The 20,492-nt window shown below is 32.9% G+C and overlaps 1 protein-coding gene and 1 non-coding gene across 3 annotated transcripts in view; one reads left to right on the plus strand and one right to left on the minus strand.

Moving 5' to 3' along the window:
* hth (Meis homeobox homothorax) overlaps positions 1-20,492 on the minus strand; it is a 516,737-nt gene that overhangs the window by 143,341 nt on the left and 352,904 nt on the right. The gene's annotated exons all lie outside the window — the stretch shown is intronic.
* LOC149416664 (U5 spliceosomal RNA) lies at positions 8,419-8,534 on the plus strand. The gene has a single exon (XR_016303463.1). It is a non-coding gene; the product is annotated as a U5 spliceosomal RNA (small nuclear RNA).

Here is a 20,492-nt window from a genome sequence, read left to right on the forward strand (position 1 = left end):
GATTGAAATGGAACGTAATACAAAATACCAGGAACGCAGCAAGCCGAGGGGATGTAGTACGAGAGGGCAACGGGGTGGTTGGCGGGGCGTTGGGAGGCAGCACAACTCCTACTGTATTCTGCGATCCGCGTGTAATGCATGTAACCAATTTCACACGTGTCAGTCAGAAACTGTGACGGCGCACCGCAGCGATATCCGATGTGCAACAGCGTTCACAAACCCACGTTAAATGTTGGTACATATTGATTCCGGCACAATTAAAATACAAACAGAAAAACCCATGTAACTTTATCACATACTTCTTTTCAAACTAAATAACACTACAACACAAAAATAAATAAAAATGATAACATTTTTTTAATGAACAAAGCGTATGGTGTAATAATACTTCATTAAACTTCAATAATAAATCTTGATTTGAATCGTGATCGATAGCAAAAAATAAACTGTGCCCTATTTTTATCGATTGCCTTTCGTTCTTATTCAATTACGAACATTTATTTATTGCTTTATTCAGCTTATATATTTTAATGAATGGAAAAAGTCGCATTGAAACAGAATTTATACTCATTGCTCTTGTAATATATAGTTGTGTTAATAATATTGTTTTATAAACGTCGTTTTTGTAAATAAGTATCAGTTTGGTGTTAACCTAACTTCAATGTCAGTGGGCGTTAAGATTTTGTGAAAACGTATATTATTTATTTGGGTTCCATGGCAATTCAACTCACTTTTGAAAAGTGATATAAAGTCGTTAAAAGTGATGGAAACGGACTATAAACCTAACATAACGATCTAACCTAATTTTTTCTCATCACTTTTCATGACTTTATATCACATTTCAAGAACGTATTATAGTGGGTTGAATTGCCACTGTCCCGAATTGCCCGATTATTTTTTATATATTTTCGACTTATTCTACAAAAATTGCGCGTTTTATACTTTTTTTATACTTAGGCAAAAGACATTACAAATACTTTGATGAACCTTTGATGAAATATAAACACAGCAATCGCAAAATGTGATGATATATTCTGTCTTATTTAATATGATATTTTGTCTTTATGACATCTTCAATTACCACCAGAATAAGCTCCATAAAATAGATGTTTTTCTTACTTGTCTTGGGCGATTTTTTGTTTTGTATATATTTATAGTAAATTTAATTATTTTTACAGTTTGTAAGTTGTCTTATTATAAGTAAAGTCACAAGAGAAAATCCATAATAATTTGTTTTATTTTTGCTATATTCTACACATTTGCAAAGTGATATGTAAAATGTAAAAAAGAAATTCGCGACGAGTCTTTTAGGAAGGAACCTCCTCTAACATGGTGGGTAAATTTCACATAGACGACGGTAAACACCGAAACCCCAATGCATTTTTTCTCCATATTATCGGCTGCCTGTTTTTTACATCGCATTACGTTAAGATGTTTCCGGAGCCAGGAGGGCACTGTCTCCTTCACCAGAAATTGTTTATTCGATAGCGGAACACCTTCATAGGGGTGTGTCCTTTATTACATCAAACGTGCAGCCTTTATCTTTAAACGAAATGTTTCTCGAATAAATTCAATCTGTTACCATTAAGCAGGTACTGAATATTTCCATCACACTTTTAGCAGCGGGATTGAAGTGGAAGTAAGTTTTCAGTTTTATATTCCAAACAAAAGGGTGTTTTAAAGCAAGAGCTTTGAATTACAACCAAAGTAGCAAGGCTTAAAGTCTGATCTGATAGTTATGGATTTCTATTATATTGACAAAGTATAAGCATTAGTGTGTTTTTAGCGATTTTTTTAACAGAATTAAACCATATACTTATGTAAAGGTTATAGTAGTACACGGAGAAAAATTAGTATTGCTCATTTATAAAAATCATGTTATTAACAGGATAGCATACCATTTCCTAATCAACTCTTAGTACATTCATATATATCGGAAAATGTCTTCATGCGCCTGCATTTGTCCTGATAATACACAATGACGTAATGCAAAAATATTCGAATTTTTCACGGATAACGACTAGTTTTGTTATGATTTTTTTATAAATTTTTCAAATAAAATGTATTTTTTTAAAGACATTTGAAAAACTCCATGACTAATCAATTTTAATTTGTAATCATTGACACATCGGTACCAGGGTGGCATGCCGAGTGATGATGTATCTCAAAGCGCATAGGCGTGTCAGACGCGAGGTGACGCTGACGGTGTTCAATTGACCGGCGTCACGGGCTGGCCGATGACGCCTTGAATTTAACGAGTTGCTCCGGGCGATTTTCGATTGCACCACCCCCCCTTGAAATTGGCAGGTCATAGGTGAAGAGGGTGAATTGTGAGAAAAAATCATGATTAATACAATCTATAAAAGTATACATAGTATAAAGTCCAAATGAAAATAAATATAAAGCAGCATGCTCCGATGATGAATTTTTTCATGATTTTTACGATTTCCTAACATTAAATGTGTAATGCGTAGTCTCATTTCGGACTAGAGATAACGTAGTGTAACAATTGGAAATGTAAAGTTCCGGCAAGCGGTCGATCCGCGTTAAAGTCTATCGTTCTTGAATTTAGTTGTTTGAATATAAATATTTTCTCAATAATTAATATACGCCTATGTTTTCGAAATACTATTAAAAAATCTGTAAATGTCAATTAATGTCAGTGGAGAAAAATTACTGATTTATCAAAATATGTCTAATTTATTTAAAATCTCTTTAAATTTTTCGTAATCCGGTTTAAAACAGGATTGCAGGACCTTAACGAATGAATTGATAGGTTTCCTAATAAACTTTTAGTAAAATACGAAAGTATTATCACGATTTCGGAACACGTGTTCATAAACATTATAATTATCAAGGCAAATACAGGTGCATGAACACGTGCTGCGATAGATTAGAAATTTACTAAAAGTTTATCAGGAAACGGTTTAAAATCCAGTTTTGACATGATTATCAATAATTTGAAGAGATTTTGAATAAATTAGCGATCACAATTTTTCTACGCGTACTCTACTCTACAATCAAATTCCAAGTACCTAAAAACAATAAAATGCAGTGAGAATTTTATACTGTGATTCTATTTTTTGATTACAGTAAAATTTTGTTTTCGGTTTTTTAACAAATCACTATCATCACACGGATACCAGGACAACAGATTTAAGCAGGAGTGTTGATGTCACGAATCATTCCTAATTTGGGCGTGGAACCCTCAGGCCTGACAGTCCGTCAAATTTCTGCATCGTATAGACACGTGATGCCAACATAATGCACGTTGAACACATATCATTAGGTATAATGAGTCTCTCGGCATTATAAAAAAATAATCACCATTCAACTGCCACATTAAAACCATGTTCACGTAGGTAATTGCTTAGGAAATAGCATACATTCACGGTGGAATCATTTTTAGAGTGTTGTATTTGTTTATACATCTGAATAAGGAATACCTAATAAGTACAATACATTTTTAAATACGCTATGTGTGCCATCGTTACTGCTTCGTTTATTTATTATTTTTTATTTTATTTTATATTATAGAAACAAACCGTACATGATTTAAAGAGTTGAAACAATATACAGGAATAAGATACTTCATGTTGTGTACCTATGATATGTTTCCTTGTAATGTCTGCTAAGTGGTATGTTTATCCCTTAATTACCAGGTGACTTGTGTAGTTTTTAGGTGTGTGTGTGACGTTTGTAATGTATGTGTGAGTGATTGTGTGTGTGTCTGTATTAATGCGCATTGAATAGTTTAAATTATTGACATGATGTCACGTTTGAATTTGGACAGTGAATCCGAAAAAATGTCAATGTTAGAGTTAACGCAAAAATTATTTAGAGTATAAAGAGCTCGGTTAGTTATGGAATTAGATGCTGCATTTGTTTTATAATTTGGCGTGTGGAATAGCACTGTATGTCGTGTACGTCTCAAAGGTATGTTAAAGTTAATAAGGGACAGAAGTTAAAATAAACTTCCTGTTATTAAATGAATAACATTAATAACTACCTCAACATATTTGCAAGTGAAACCTTTGTCAAGCAAAGGTTTTAAATAATATTAAATAAATAAAAGACGATAGCTGTGATAATGAAGACGTTCACAGAAAATGTATTGAAATTAATTCCATTGTATCTTATAAGAATATTAACAAAATTAAATCTTTTGTGTGTTGAAAACATAATGATAACGTTATTTGTAAGATATTATTGTTGATATTCAATACCATCTGTCGGATCGTTATTTCATTATGTAAAGAAAAAGAGTTTACCTTGAGAATCTTTCAACACATGTCATTTACTCATTCACGTTTGATATAAATGAATGCATAATAACACGTCAAATTCGCAAATAACACTCACAAGTAAAAAGAATTATGTATTACATTGCAAGGTTATTATAAAGTTTATATTATCTTACTTTTAGCAAGGGTTTCCGTGACTTTCGATAGTAATTGATTTTCATAACATGTTATAAAGAAATTATCTATTGAGGTTAATATACAAAACATTTTAGCTTTGACACTTTTTAACAAAATTTCAAATAGGTAGATGTCATATCGCTTGAAAATAATTTCAAAATTCCGTGCCTACATTGAAAATAAAGCTGCATTGGAATTGTTTCAATATATCTAGTGGAAATTAAAACTTTTGACACGTCACCCGACAGACGTTGCCGAAAGCTGACGTTGCTTCTGCAGAGGGATGAGATTGACAGGGTGGAGGAGGGGGGGAGGGAGTTGTTACACCCTCAATGCAAGGTAAGACAAAAAGTTAACGTTTTGATTTTTATTTATTTTTTCAAGATGAATTTATTATTGGCGATGCTGTTTTATAACAGTTTTGAATAATCAGTAAAATATTGAGCAGAGCATGATTCTAGCATACTTACAGAAAGGCCTGGTGAGATTGCAGGGGTGTTTCACCAACCTCTTAATAGCTGTCGAAAGCAGTATTCACAGGATAACATGTATTTTTGATTTCAGATTTATTAATAAAGTTCGAGTTTACTATTCGTTATTCGAACGTATGAATATTAGATAAGTTAGCGAAGTTTTTTTTATTTTAATGGGTAGTTAATTTTACAGATTATCAAGAGAAATTTGTAAATAAACAAATGAATAATTCGTGTTGAAATCTATGTTGAAGGAATGAATATTACGACCTTAATTTACGCCTCTTTGTAAGTTTAATATTTTAATCTCAAATGCATAATCTTTAGTGGGGTCCTTTAAGTCTACAAAGCAAAGCAATTCCAATTAAATTAAATTGTATTCGTTGGCCAACAAACAATTGACAATTTTTAACAGAACTCAAATTAGAATTCATGTAGCTTTGATCTGAATGTTTCAATATTTGTACCGTTGCTAGCTACCCGTTACCAGTTATTCGTAGACACCGCTGCTGGCTATATCGTAGCGCTACGCGGCGTAGAGGAGCCGCTCGGAGAGGGGTACAAAGCTAACCACCTAAAGCTGAAATTTGACGTCCTGACAGGCGCCGCGCCGTGTGGAGACGTAGCAAGCTGTAGCCGTAGCTCCGAGTAGACCGGCGGCGGATCCTGAAGCTATTCCCTATTTCACGTGGGGCTGATATACCTTGGATGCCTCTGGTTTAAAATATACCAAAAATGCATATAACCAAAGACAGAAGACTTTTAAAATACTACGTGAAAAATAATTAATTCGCTCATAACAGAGCTAATATGCTAACACTAATTACAGTTATGAAGATAGCATATTGCGTCAAAAATTAACTATTACGGAAATACTTTTATAAATCAGCTAAATATCTTTGTCATGGAAACGAACAGGTCAAAACGTACAGTAATGTCTTTCGATTGGTCGAAGTTCTGCGTTTTCGATAGTGTAGACACCAGAACACCTCAGTACAAACTCTCGTGGGGCGTTCACGTTCACATTCATGTGAGCTTACTGTTGTTACTATATTTATAGAAAGAGAAATCATTTTTTTTATTCAGCGACGATATAAAATATTGTACGTTCAAAATATTATGGTGATTTTAAGTACAGAAATGGTATTTCTTAGTCCTCACTAAGATGTTCTGTGCTGAGACATGTATCTACTCAATAATAAGAAATCTAAACATATATCAAAACGGTGTCTATAGCCAAGACTACCTATAACTAATCATTAATATACTAATGTGTAAGGGAATCTACTTTTCTTCGAATATCCTTAGCAGAAATTACGTAAAGCCTTATATAATATACTTTATTTCGTTTCAGAAATTATATGGTTTTATGTTCCAATTTTGAAACCATTTTTGAAATATTTAAATATTTTCTGTACTTCTATCTGAAAGTATTGTTTACCATGTGATTTATTTTACGAAGCACTATTAAATGAATATTTTGGAACATCCTCTACTCATAGTAAAATTCATATCAGTGAAAAGCTAATCATTTCCACGTGAATACTTATATAATAATTGCAGTGAAATTAAAATGACAAACTCATGTTTAACGATGTATTATTCTGTTAAACAAAACAGTGTACAGTAAATAGCGGCATTCGTGCTGATTCCAAGCGCATTATTTTCTCATGTAGAAAATGCCTCAAGTAATGATGTCGGGAAACGAATGACATGCAAATTGAGAAAATCGCTTTGAAATTATCCACTCAACCATCACATGCTATTCTGAAACAAACAAAATTACCTTTTATGCGGAATAATACCAATAACGCAATGAAATCCGAGTAATTGCACATCGCATCGCAAAATCGTTTAATAGTTATAATTCTATTGGTTTGAGCCTATACTCAAATTACCATAACGCTGGCTAATAATTAAAACTAAGCCTCGGACTAGAAGTAGGCTGTATTCATTTAAACAGGCGCACTACTTGTGATGCTTAATGAACTTGGTTCATGAAACATGTTGAGATTTTGTATCGAAATAAAGTGATGTAAACAATGTTATTTGTGTTTTAATAAAAAATAAATAATGCCATCACAAAGTGAAAAGCTGTTAGAAGAAGTTTTCTTCGAAAAATTAAAAATATAGCTTAAAATCTAATCTAATTTATATTGCATGAAATTAAAAGTCTCAAGTTTGAGTTTATAAAATATACGTTTGTATTGAGCTTAAGGCGAAGCTTAATGCTTAATCACTATTTTGATTAATCTTTATAACGAATTGGAGTGTATTATGAATCCAAAAAATATGCTTTAAATAAATTGAAGGTTTTCCTATCGTTTCGCTTGAGTAGAATACAAATTAAAAAATAAATTACTCAATAAAAAATATAAATGTAAACTACTTAAAAAAACATTTTTTCAATAGAAATATATGAACGCCTAAAGAAAAAAACTTTTTAAAAATACAGTATTATATCTAAGATTATCTTTGACAGTTTCACTTGGTTCACTTTTTTGCTTTCTTATCAAATTATTTACAAAATAAATAAAAACCTGTTTTGTGCTTGAAATCGAACGTTTCTAGACTCCGTTTGTCAAGCGATTTTAATGCCTATTACCTACAATATAAGGTATACCAAGAATATGCACATTTTTGGCTTGTTGCTTCCTCTTAAGTTTAAAAACATTATATTTAAATACTTGAGGCGATCCATTTCGACATGTTACATTCGTAATCGGGAGAAATCAACTCCTTGCGCAAGGTACTATAAGGTTATTATTTATTTATTTATTATTTTGATTTATGCAAAAAAAATATTTTATTATTTGGCTCTCTAAAGTTCAGGCACAAATATTAAAAAAATTTCGGATCATAATATAAAGAACTTCATTTCCCACATTATATAATAACAAAACGGTATCCGAAAAGTCGTTGTTTTTTTTCTATTAATTTTACATAATAATGACATGATTATTTATTTGTTTTCTAGGCCTAAAAAAGCTTATCAAAAAAAGTTTTACTAAGCAAAGGCCAATGTGTTCTACTTGCAATAATTAATTTTGCGTTACTTCGTATAGCATCGCCTTATTTACCTATAAAGTAGTAAATATGTATTTAAATTTTGTATTTGGATTAGAGGTGATTTGATACATTTAAAAAAGAAAAATAATTAGTTTACAACCCAATAAACATTGTTTACACCATACAAACTTCATAAAAAATAACTTAACTTGATAACTCACATCAAACTTAACACAAAAAATATTTAATATATATTTTTTAAATACACCGAACTATGCAAATATGCAAATACCCCTATCATGGTAGTAACATAATTCGAATAAGAACAAATGCATACACGTAATAATAATAAATAATAAAAACTAATAATAATAACTCTAATTATTATTTTTTTGATAAATTAATGTTTTTAAAGACAAGATTTTATTTATGCATAGCACAAAGGATAACAATTATTTTTATAAGTAATAATTTAATAATTTCAGGCGAACAATTATTGCTTATAAAAATAATAATAACTCTGGTTTCCCTTCAATAACGAATAAATCTTTCGCCTTATACTAAAGATTTCCGTGGAGGGGAGCACTCAAATGAGTCTATAAACCAATTTTTTGTTTAAAATAATAAAAACCAATAATAATAAATAATAAAAACTAATAATAATAAATAATAAAAACTAATAATAATAAAATAAAGAACTAAAATAACATGTAAAAATTTTTTTCATAGTTAGTAGATAAACAAACGTATTTAAAATACAGGTAATAATCATACATTCAGTGTGCCTGTTGTGTGGCTAATAGAAAAAATATTAAATAGACTCTTTTTGAAAACGTGGACAATTGATGCGACAGGAGTTTGCAATTGTATTTTAAGTAGTTTTTAAAACATATTCATTATTATCTAGCATAGGAATCTAAGTTTAATTCGCATAATAAATCGGCGAGCACGTTCGTGCGAAATAATTATTAAGACATGCGCTCTAAGTTCACGTGGAAGTCAACTCAATTGACCACCATGCAGAGGCGGTTCACGAAACTCTTTGTTTAATGTATGTATTATTTTTCAACATAAGCCGCTGCTGGGAGTAGTTAGATACGGGATGTAAAGGGTCTAAGACACGCCACTCTGGACTAGTACAGGGACCAGGTACCAGGAGACCACAAGGCTCCTTGGATGACGATGCGTGCTGCTTGCTGTGGGTATTATATACTAAAGGGCGAACGCCGCAAACTGACCGCGCTGCGATTCGAGATAACGAAGGTGCATTATAAACCAAAGGCGCCATTTTTATGCACTCACTTGCATAATGCAAGACCTTATCAATGCTTATTTATTGTGTTGGCTTAAAAAAATATTTTTCATGAAAAGACGCGTGCACACTGTAATGAAAGCGACAAACCGGAGCTTTGTTAGACAGAGAATTAAGCTTTTACAGCACGTTATATGAAATATTACGACAACAACAATAAAAAAGACTTTTTTAGCATATTTTGGGTATACAAGTAATTTGAATAAAAATATCTAACTGGATTAAATTAAAGTCAATAAATTTGACAAAATAATCTTGATATTCGAGATTATAATATTTGTACAGGAGTGTAGTTTGTTTGTTGCTAAAGCAGGTGATCCCTTTGATGTAAAGATATCGATAGCCCGGCGGCTAAACAATGGCGGCACATCCCTTACAAGTGTAATGGACATATCCCCTCGGAACCCTTTCAGCCGTAGAGCGCTGGGACGGCGTAGCGGCCTACGAATTACGGCATTTCATAATAATATTCTACGCATATTCAACATTCATGCGGAGACGAGCCAATGGCGAACACCGCACCTGCCGTTTCTCTAACCCCTTATATTATATACATAGGCGCGTATTTTCCTCTCTGAGATAGTAGTTCCGTAGGCAGGGATACATATTTTAGAACGGTAGTCACCCGTAGCAAATATTCGTAGACCCGTTGAGGAGACTGACACGGGTGCCGCGGGTTACGCTTTTGATCGCTACAAAACGTGACAACTGGCCCCTATTCATAAGCATGACAGGTTAAACGTTCCCACTATCTTTCAACCGTAATTCTAATATTATCTATTTACTTGGCCATTTAAATTCACTCGGATATTTTAAATCCCCATCAGATATACACATATACGTAAAACCCTGGAATTAATTGAATATTTCAATGTCAAAACGATACGTAATATAAATAGGTATATCAATTTTTGAAGTTTTTTCTGCCTGCTCATTCGATATGTTTTCATGTTAATTATCCACGAAAAAACTGTTTATTAATCTGTCAGTTTCTCTGAAAAACCTGGTAACTGCCTTTGAAATAACACCAGGAGTCAAGCGCACAGAAGGAGGCCAGTACGACTAAAAAAAGGCAAGTAAAATCCGCTGGTCCGGGTCATCCGGTATGTCCGGAGTGCAGGAGGCAGCGGAGGTATAGAGGTGGTATCGATGGAGGTGGCCGCCCGATAACCCCGTCAGCCCCGTGACGGAGTAGCGCGCTTATCGGCGCCGCGCACGCCACTCACCGCCCGCGACCTCTGCGCGCCTGGTCTCCTGGCATCCCGGCACCCCGGAGCGCCCCGCGGGAGGCGAGCTGTGTCAATTTGCCAGATAGCTTCGAATCGTGTAAGGACTTTTTATTCCTGCTCGCTAGGTGTGCATAACGCAAAGCGTGTAGTTGTGTAGTGCGGCCTTATCGAGAGGAGTGCGGAGCATATAAAGGCTATGGAATTATGCGCATTAACCTGTCACACCATATAAACCGAGGCGCAATCCTTGCGAAATTGAGATTTCATGTTGTATAGAAATAACCTACTATCAACTGTCTAAAAATAAAATTGTATATATTTCGAAACTGTTTAGAAATTAATCATAGATGTTTAAAAATATTTTTAACCCGATTTTGACATTATTTTTTTAAAATATTCTTGAGAAAATTCATTTTCACTATAGAAAAAGGATTTCCAAAAAAAGACAAAGCCAATCAGGTTATTCTACAAAGGGATGAAATATTTTAACGCGCTGCTGGAAACCACAAAACTTACACCAATTAATAAATTCAAAACAGATTGGAAGAACCACGTTAAGAAAAATAAAATGTTATAATATGTGAGTTAGATTTAGTAATTTTTAAACTTAACAAATAACAAAAAAAAAATATATAAAATTAAAATAAATATTTTTTTATCCATGACTATAAAAAAATTACTGTCCTAAACTTCAGTATTTACGTTTATAGTTATTTATCCCGCTTATACGGAAGGTATGTATATAGGAGTACTTTGACATTTGTTAGGTGTACCTATATGCATTTATTCACCTCACTTTCAACTGAAAATTAATAATATTAAAAGTCGGTCCTTATCCGATAGATCTGACATGATGAATGGTATTGCAATGCAGTTCATACTCTGAGTACTTGCGCAATAACATATTATATATAATGGTTCCCCATTTTAATATGCGTATAAGCAATGGCAAAGTGTGCGCGTCTTGACACATTCGATAAACGTGATCGATTACTTACGGAAACTCATGCAATTTAGTTTTTACGATAATCTCTAAATGAAAAGACGCAACGGGTTCCCCGAGGGACAGTTGCTGAAGAAGCAAGAGAAACTTCAAGTCCGGAGGTCATTATTAACCTGATAATGATAGATTGATACAAATAATATTTGTTTTAGTTTTAAAAATATACAATTAGTTGGGTTGAATATATTGTGCAAGCTATAAACGCGAGTAGACAAAGCAGTGCCACAAGAATAAGTGAACTTTTTCGTGATGAAAAGTTGCATTCTCTTTGCCCACCGTTTCGAAATTTCTGAGATTACTTACCGATCAAAATTGGTACATACCTCAGATTTGTATTTTCTTCTCTATCATTTGACCTAATGTAAACATACTTGTAGATCACAACTAAATAAAAATCATCCTCGGAGATCGTAACACTACTTTTGAAACATATTCTTTGGTCAATTGAAAAATGTGGATGAAATTAATAGCATAGCTTTTTTGATTTTAGCTATCGATGGAAATGAGGGTTTGAGCTAAATTGTTGATTTTTCCTGCTGATAGTCGCATTAAAAGCCGAAAGAACTGTCACAATAATAATTAACGAAATACTGGCAAACTTAATAACACCATTATTAAATTTGATTTCATTTAATATTTTAATGCAGTTCTACGAATTAAATTAATTAACAATAAATTGATTATTGGATTGGGGTAGATATTTTATGTTGGAAACATTCAAGTCGTCAAAGCTCACCGTTTGAGAGTTTTTGCCGATTCCAACAAATAGTTTTCTATTTTACAGCTCAGATAAATATATCAGATAGATATAAATAAACTATTATCACCCGAATGTATTTCTTAGAATCGGCGCTACAGTTAGTAAGTTATTTATTACAAGTGAAATATTTGACATTAATCATCAAGCAGGCAGCTGTCTCACTGCTGGGTGCGTTTTTCAATATCAAATAAGCTAAATGAATTTCTCTGTCGGCCAGATGGATTGAGTTGAGCATGAAGAAAAGATCTAATAAGGTAAAAAGGTATAAAAAGGCTCGCCATAAGTCGAAATAAAACCGAGAGTAGAGAAGGAATAAATGAAAGGGGATCTTGCGCTAATGTCAATAATGCACGTTTTGGAGTCTGCGCGGAGGAGTTTTTGTCTAATGCCGCCGGTAATGCTGTTTTCCGATGGCCATGTACCGATACGTCACTGTCAGAGCTTGCCGTCTCACTCAACCGACCCAAGCAACTCTTCAGGGGAGCGCAACTGGTTCTATCCAACATCCATTTATATCTCACACACATGCCCATCAACGCCCAACCAAATATTCAAACAAATTGTAGAACTTTTTTTTTCAGAAGTTACAAAACACGAAAACCAGCATTTTAAGCCAACAATGTAGTTCTTTTGTTTTTTTTTCGAGATTAAACGATAGGTTCATCAACACCCGGCGATAATTCAAACACATTTTCAGTAGTCGTACAATAATATATATTTAATACCAGACAACTGCTGATGCGGTTTCGAGTCGCTTTCATCGGGAACTTTCAACAGTCGTGTATTTACATACACCCCGCTAACGGCGTTCACAAATAAATATCTCGACGACCCGAATATTTCCAACATTGAATTGAGAAACTATCTCGGCAACTAAACATCTCGGTGATGAAGCCGGGACCAGCCCAGAGATTAATCACTGGCCATCGTCAGTTTGTGCTCCAATACAACTACCAAATGTCGCATGACTAAAACACTCAATGAATATTGGACCAGATTACAAGACAAATGTCTCTCCCGCTTAAAATTATTTTAGGCAGCTTTCCAATAGAAGCTACTAGCGTGGATTTAGCTCGGGAATTAATAACGATGCGTTTATTGAGTTATCAGCCTCTGGATAAGCGACAAACTCTTATTACTGAGTCAATTTAATAATTTGAAAAATAGTATCATCTTTACTCTTTATTTCACGTTGTATATTATTTGTCTCCTCTCCTTCTCTGTCATTGCTTCATATTGAAGGGTTCTACATAAATTAAATCATTCATTTAATTTATTACATTACAATATTCGAATTTTGCTATCCGCTTGGTCTCACGCAACAGATCTGGTTCAGTTCGATGTCCGTCGCTGTGCATGGAATCATGTAATGTACCGGAGATAAAAAAGGTTAATTAATTGGCCGTCTTATTTTGATTGGAATGAAACAAATTTCTCTGATAAGAATCGGAGGTGTTTTACAAATATGTATATAAATAAAACATTTTCTATGAGTGCAACGTTGTATAAATGTATAAGACACTTTCCTATTTCAGTCAGCTTATCGAATGTTCAGGATTTAGTTTATTTTATTTTTTGAATTAGGAAATTCTACCTAAAAATAGTGCCGTGCTTAGTTTTATTTGAACGATCAGCTATCTGAAAACAATTGTTTTTTTTTACAATTAGCAAACTGTTTTCCACGATTGTTTGTTTCATGTGTAGTGCATTTTTTTCGCATTTGAATTGCATTTCTAATTAATTAAACAGCATCCTAGGACACGATGAAGATTCACGTGACGGTATAACGAGTGCATAGCTTGACAATCCCTTTGTTCCAGCTATCTATGTGCTGTATCTCGCTAGGCGTATCACTTTTAATCTCCTCCGAAGTAGTTTTACCTCAAATAGGAAATAGAGAAATGGCGTTGGGTCGGATTGGATCGAATTTAGGGAGCCTACTCTGATGCTTTTCTGACTTCTATATATAGCTAATACTCACATCGATGAAAAGAACTAAAATCAAGGTTTTTCTCTACCTTTTTTAATGATATGAATGGGTGAACATGCGTCTCGAAGAAAACCCTATTGTGGCAGGCAGGACATAGAGAAACTCAGCTTTTGAACACGTGTTAATCATTAGGTTTTATGAACTTTGCGAAAAGATATAAGGAAAAAAGATATGATAATCGATAAATAAAGTTAATGATATATTCAAGCAATTTTTAAGTTTTTCCCATTTGAAAAAATTGAAAACAGTTTAAGACGATGCACTACGTCGTGTAATATTTTAAATTGAGCCGCTATCAATAACAACCCTTACGTAGATGGCGATAAGGTTTAAATTCTCGCTTAACACCATCCGCCTGTTTTGATTTATGCAAGAAAAAAACATGGCCAAAAAGTGCCTTTTATTTTATTTTGTGGATGTTCAAGCATAAATATTTTTTTTTCGATCATTTTATAAATATCTTAATTTGCCACATTATACAATAAAATAATAACCGAAAATGGGTTCGTAAGTATGAAATTTTTAACTTTAAAGCAGTTTTCATAGGCCTTTACATAATTTTTTTCTGGGCTTATAAAAAGACTTATCCAAAATGTATTTTACTCGCAGTATTTAATTAAAGCATCTGAAACATTTCTAGGCGACCAAATTTTCAAACCAAAAACACCTGATTTTGCATCACTACGTATGGCATCGCCTTAAAAATATTTGATAAAATATTATTACTATGGAAATTACCACCAATCAGTGACTGTCAGCATCCAAAATGGAAATGTAAAAAAATACGTAAAATACTTGAAAATTGTGAAAAAAAATTGTGAGGCGTCGTGCACGTGCACGTGTTGCGAATTCTAGTAATATAAATGAATGGTCCCGCGAATATGTCTCACATCAGAAATACGTATCTCTAGTAATTATATTAAATTTGTCAATTGTTTTATTATGTTTCTTCCTAATTATCAATTTCAATTGAATTTTTTTTTTGATTACCAGCATAATATGAGTCCGCATAAGGTAGAAATTAGCGGATTACAGTCAGCGTATGGCCACTGGCAGTGGGCAGTGGTAGGGCAGCTGACGGGGCTGGGTAATAAATAACCCCCCCTGCACCGGGCACGCGCCCCCTGGCCGGCCATTTACAAACCCACTTGCATTTTGGTAATGTACAAACAAAGCATTGTCGGGGGCAATCTCAGGAACTCAATTTGGGCATCAAAAAGAAAAGAATTTTGATAATTTACCGCATACGTTACTCGTATGATATACCCACCTGCCTAGTGAACGGAAATAATATTACATCTCAGTGACAAAGCGTTGTTTTCTAAGAAAAACTATGCTTCATTGACGAGATGATAATTTTGTTAAAATAAAAATTAGATAATTTGTGTAGTACCTTTTGGTAAAAATTCACTATTAAATTTGGTTATAATGTTTTTAAGGTCTTTTTATTAAAAAAATTCTCCTTTTCGAAACAACAAACAACAAAATTGAACAGTTAAAGTATAAGTATCTCGTCTACTTTTGCAACAAATCTTCTAATAAATGTAATATCTATAGTAAAGGAGGCACTTCTTAACTACAAAGAGGTAACAAGAAAATAAACGAAATTTTTCCTAAAAAATTTTGAAATTTAAAACTGTTACGTTGACTTTTCATGAGAAGTGTATTTTAAATAATAATTGAAATGAATGATTCAAAAAATATGTAAATAGGTGTAGCTACCTTTTATATTATATTACATGAAGATAAATTATAAAGCTTTTAAATAAGATCTGACCCCTTTGAAGTACTCTTGTGCGACTGAATTTGGCAATATCGCCTTAAATGATCTTTTTACTGCAAGAAAGATATACAATATCACTCAATCTATACAGCAAAATTATATCAATATTCGACTCCGCATTCTTAAATGCGTTTGCGTTCCTTAAATGGAGTTTTATTTCGTTAGTCCAGAACGAAGAAATGTAATGTATACCACGGCCTGAAGCTTGCCAAAATTTTGACAATACGTACTTATTCAATTACATACCTTTAAATTCACAAACTCATTCACTGGGTAATGTCGTTACATTGCATAAAAAAGATTTATGAGATATAATTTGATCACGAGGTTAATGTCACTTCATCTTAAACGAGTATAATCTCAAAGTGAACACGAATAAATGTAATATTTTATATTATCTTCGTTTTGAGATAGTTTTTTCTGTATTTTAATTTGCTTATAAAAATGTTTTTCAAAATTCTATTAGCTATCTCTTTGTGCAGAGGAAGGGGCTTAAACTGTCGTAAAGTTAGTGGCTTAGGTTTAGATTTTTAATTTAATGTTCAGTCCAAACGAGCGATTATATTATTTAATTTTAATGTGTTTATTAAAAAAAATTATGTTACACATTTGTAGAAAATATGTTACAGTTTACATACTAATACTTTCACATAGTGTATATATATTAGATGTACTACCATAATAAAGTTAGGATTGTATATATGGGGGATGTGTTATTATGTTCGATATTTCTTCATTTATATGCTAAAGAATTCAGTGTAAGTTTTCAATGAGATTGTAAGAGGAAATATTCTATTATTTTTAAATTGTGCTGTTTTTCTTAGAATATCATATTTGTAAATTTGTAATGTTTCATTTTAGAAGTAAATGCTTGAAACCAAAATTCTGATAAGTTTAAATATAGTTATTTTTAATGTTAATTCTTGCGATATCTAAAGCGGTTGTGTATTTTATATAAGTTCTACCCCATTCTATAATTCCATATTTTGTAATTGATTGGCAGAAAGCAAAGTACGTCAATCTGAGTAAATTTTTATTTAGGATTTGTATTTGAAAGCTTTTTACAAAGCAAAGATAGATTCCTTGAAAAGTTGGACGTTCAACGACAGTGCGATTTAAATTAAAACTGTGAAGACATCCCGTTAAAAATATAAGAGTTAAGCCAACAAGGCGGGATTAAGCAAGGAGAGATATTCGCCCAGCGGAGGAGTGTTGGAAGAGGGAATATTTTGTAGTAATCCTCCTTCGCACTTACACTGATTGAAATGTCTTCGTGGTGGGACGTTTGCATCATTATTCATTCTAGAGACTCAGACAGTTTACTCCGCCGTTTGGTCCGCGCCACTAAAGGATATAAAACTCCTGCTTGCTGCTGGGACACGAAGAGACAAATTTAGAAACGTTGTTTCTCTAATCATATTACTGGAGCTTGTTCCAAAATTATATTGCAATGATATGCGAACAGAACAGACCATGCGAATAATGCAGTCCATGCTAATATCCAATGTACGAAAGGTTATTATTATTATAACCTTCTATTCAGTGTTATATCCTTGCGACTATACAAAATCACATTAATTATTATTGAGTTAATCTTACCTGAGGATGATTTACATTAGGAGCTATGTATTAGTGTATGAGGCTTACCTGTAACAAACAAACAAAATTTTCTTAAAAATTTAGTTTAGAGTAAGGTTTTATTTATTCTTATTATAAATTACAAGTATTTAATCAAAAAGTACCGACATGTTTCAAAACCAATGGTTTGTAGTCAGGATAAACGTTTAATTAACTTTTACATCATACGCTTAACCTGACGAGGAAACCATTAGTTTTCACACATGTCGTTCCTTTTTGATTTAATAGTAATTGTTTTTTATTTAAATTTTATTTATTCATTCACGCAATGTGAAAAAGAAAAGCATTTGATAGAATATTAGAAATTGAGAGTGCAAGGTGCAAACAACACCTGTCAATATATCATTGTCAAGGACTCGGCAAAGGAAGGAAGGAAGAAGTACTCCGGAGGAAATTCATTCTTACGGTTGGCTTCCATTTTCCCTAAACTCTCGCATAACCGAGAGGGTTCCACTCGCTATTTAGATGACTATCTTAACAGCCTCTATATCCAATAAATGCTATAAAACCCGTTTAAGCTCAGCCAAAACGAGACCGAGCTGGAATGGCTGCGAAGCCCGCGAGTATACAGCCTTCAGTATACAGCCTTCCCGCAGTACCCACTACTGTTAGAAAAGATGTTGAACCAGTGTGCTCTTGATAGCCATATAACAGATCGAGATTAGATTTTTCGTTACTTTAAAGTGAACGCTATTGTGGACGGGAAATGTAATTGTAACACCGTTCTGTGAACATAATCATTATTTTAGATTCATTACGAAAAGGGATGTTTTTTCAGTAACAACACACTGATAACACAAGCTAGAGCAAAGGTTTCAAAATATTAGTTACCGTACAAATGAACTGTCCGTAGTAATCATAATAAATCATAGTAGTCATACTATTGAATGAACATAGATTTAGTACTTGAAACTTACATGAAATTATTTTTTTAATTTTTCATAAATATTACCAAAAAAACAAAATACTTATTTTATTTTTATAAACACACTTTTAGGAACTTGTACATATGAAAAGTAAAAAAAAAAGAAGTTTTTATTATTCATTACTAAATTGCCCCAATAACAATCTTTTGCATTTGTTTAGTGATAAATTAAAGATGTTCACTGACTAGTTATAATTATTTGCCTCCTGGGTAATGAGGAATACATACGGTAGTTGGTCCCAGAATTTTTGCACTGAAATAAATCCTGCACCCGAATGCGAAATGCAAGCAATTCTAGACAATCAAATTTAATTTGGAGTTATCATTAGCCTTACTATTCATTAGCCTTTGTGTGAAAAAATTCAAGTAAAATCATACAATGTGCTTTTAAGCTCGTGTGTTATACATTTAAAATATTTATTTAACAGGGGCAAGACGTGGCTATCGGAGCCTCCTATCGTTTATTACAACCTCAGTCCTGCAGGTTGCTGTCGTCCATTTTTCAGGGCTTTTGTGGTAATGCCGCTTTTTCGTGGTCGAGAATTAGCATACGCGCGGAGATAACCTAGTTGGATCTCGGAGCGGTCATTCTATAAGCCAATATCCTCGCAGTATAATGTAGGCCCGTGTGTCGGGGCAAACATTAAGATTTAATCTCGAGCCCATTTTACTTCTACGGGGGATTTTTTATGTTTCTGTAGAAGCCGTAGACGTGGGAATCGATTCTGTTAAATATATTTTTATTCAAATCGCGCGTAGAGATGGCGCTTTATCGCCGGCAAAATCAATTATTCCACTTATTTATGAAGTATTTAAACACTGTTTTGTCAATTAGTCCCGTTTTTTTTTTTAAAATTAAAATATTAACACCATGCTTTATTGATGGCGACAGTGAATCCGAAGCGTAAGAGCACTGAGATGTGAGGAATCGATAATTAAAAAATAGGCAAAAAATAATATTAACTTTTTATACAATACTATTTAGGTGCAACCGAAAATCGAAATACCTATCTCTTGTTTGCCGGAGGGGTGATGAATATTTTTTTAAATTAAATTATATTATAATAACTTTTCTTTTAATAGCTTAATTAATTATTTGAAGCTAAAATAATTAAATCTAAATTTTAAACTAGAGGTCGAAAAAAAAAACCTTAAATAATTAGGTTACAATGGTTAGAGGAATTTTCCTGGTTAGAGATAGATCCTGCGTTCGATTCCAAGTTACTGATACGAGACTGTTACCTTTTTATTTTTCTGTGTCTCATTCTGTTTCATGTTTCGTTTATTATCTTATTCTTTAATGATTTAATTATCTTCGTAAATTTGTAATACCTATCTACCGATTAATATATCCCTACGGGGATTATAGAAGGCAAACACCTACTCCATAGTAAGTACATAGTCGGTAGGCTGGTAGTATATCAAATAAAGGGTTTCATAAGCAATATCGCTTGACCATCCAACACAGCTAAGTCCAGTTAATTCCTTCCAAATGAGTTGGCATTTTAATCGTGGCATATAGACGCCCTCTCTCTGTCCAACTTTAATCTTCGCTAAATCCACGAGGATCCTATTCAGATTCCCAATTCAATAATAAGTCCTGCCATTTTTAAACTCATTTTTCTACATAACGCTTTAAAACACATCACAAAATTATTTTTAGATTCGTGTATTTAAAAAAGTGTTGATTTGAAATAAAACAGATAGTCAGTTTAAATAAGATTTTATGTTTCCTAGGCTCCAGGAAATTGATACATACGTATTCTGATTCAGGAAGAAATTCGATTTTTTAGTTTTTTTATTTATTTATTTCCCTCTTGAAGGTTTGTTTACATTTTTTATAGTTCAGTTGTTTAAGAGGACACCAATGAGTGCATGGTACATAACATAATAAACTGAGGATGAACGATATAAGCACGTACAATACAAGTTGTCAAACAGAGTTCTGT

This window comes from Hesperophylax consimilis, chromosome 16, assembly GCF_061612785.1.
Source record: "Hesperophylax consimilis isolate HC1 chromosome 16, BYU_Hcon_1.0, whole genome shotgun sequence".
Classification (NCBI taxonomy): Eukaryota; Metazoa; Arthropoda; class Insecta; order Trichoptera; family Limnephilidae; genus Hesperophylax; species Hesperophylax consimilis.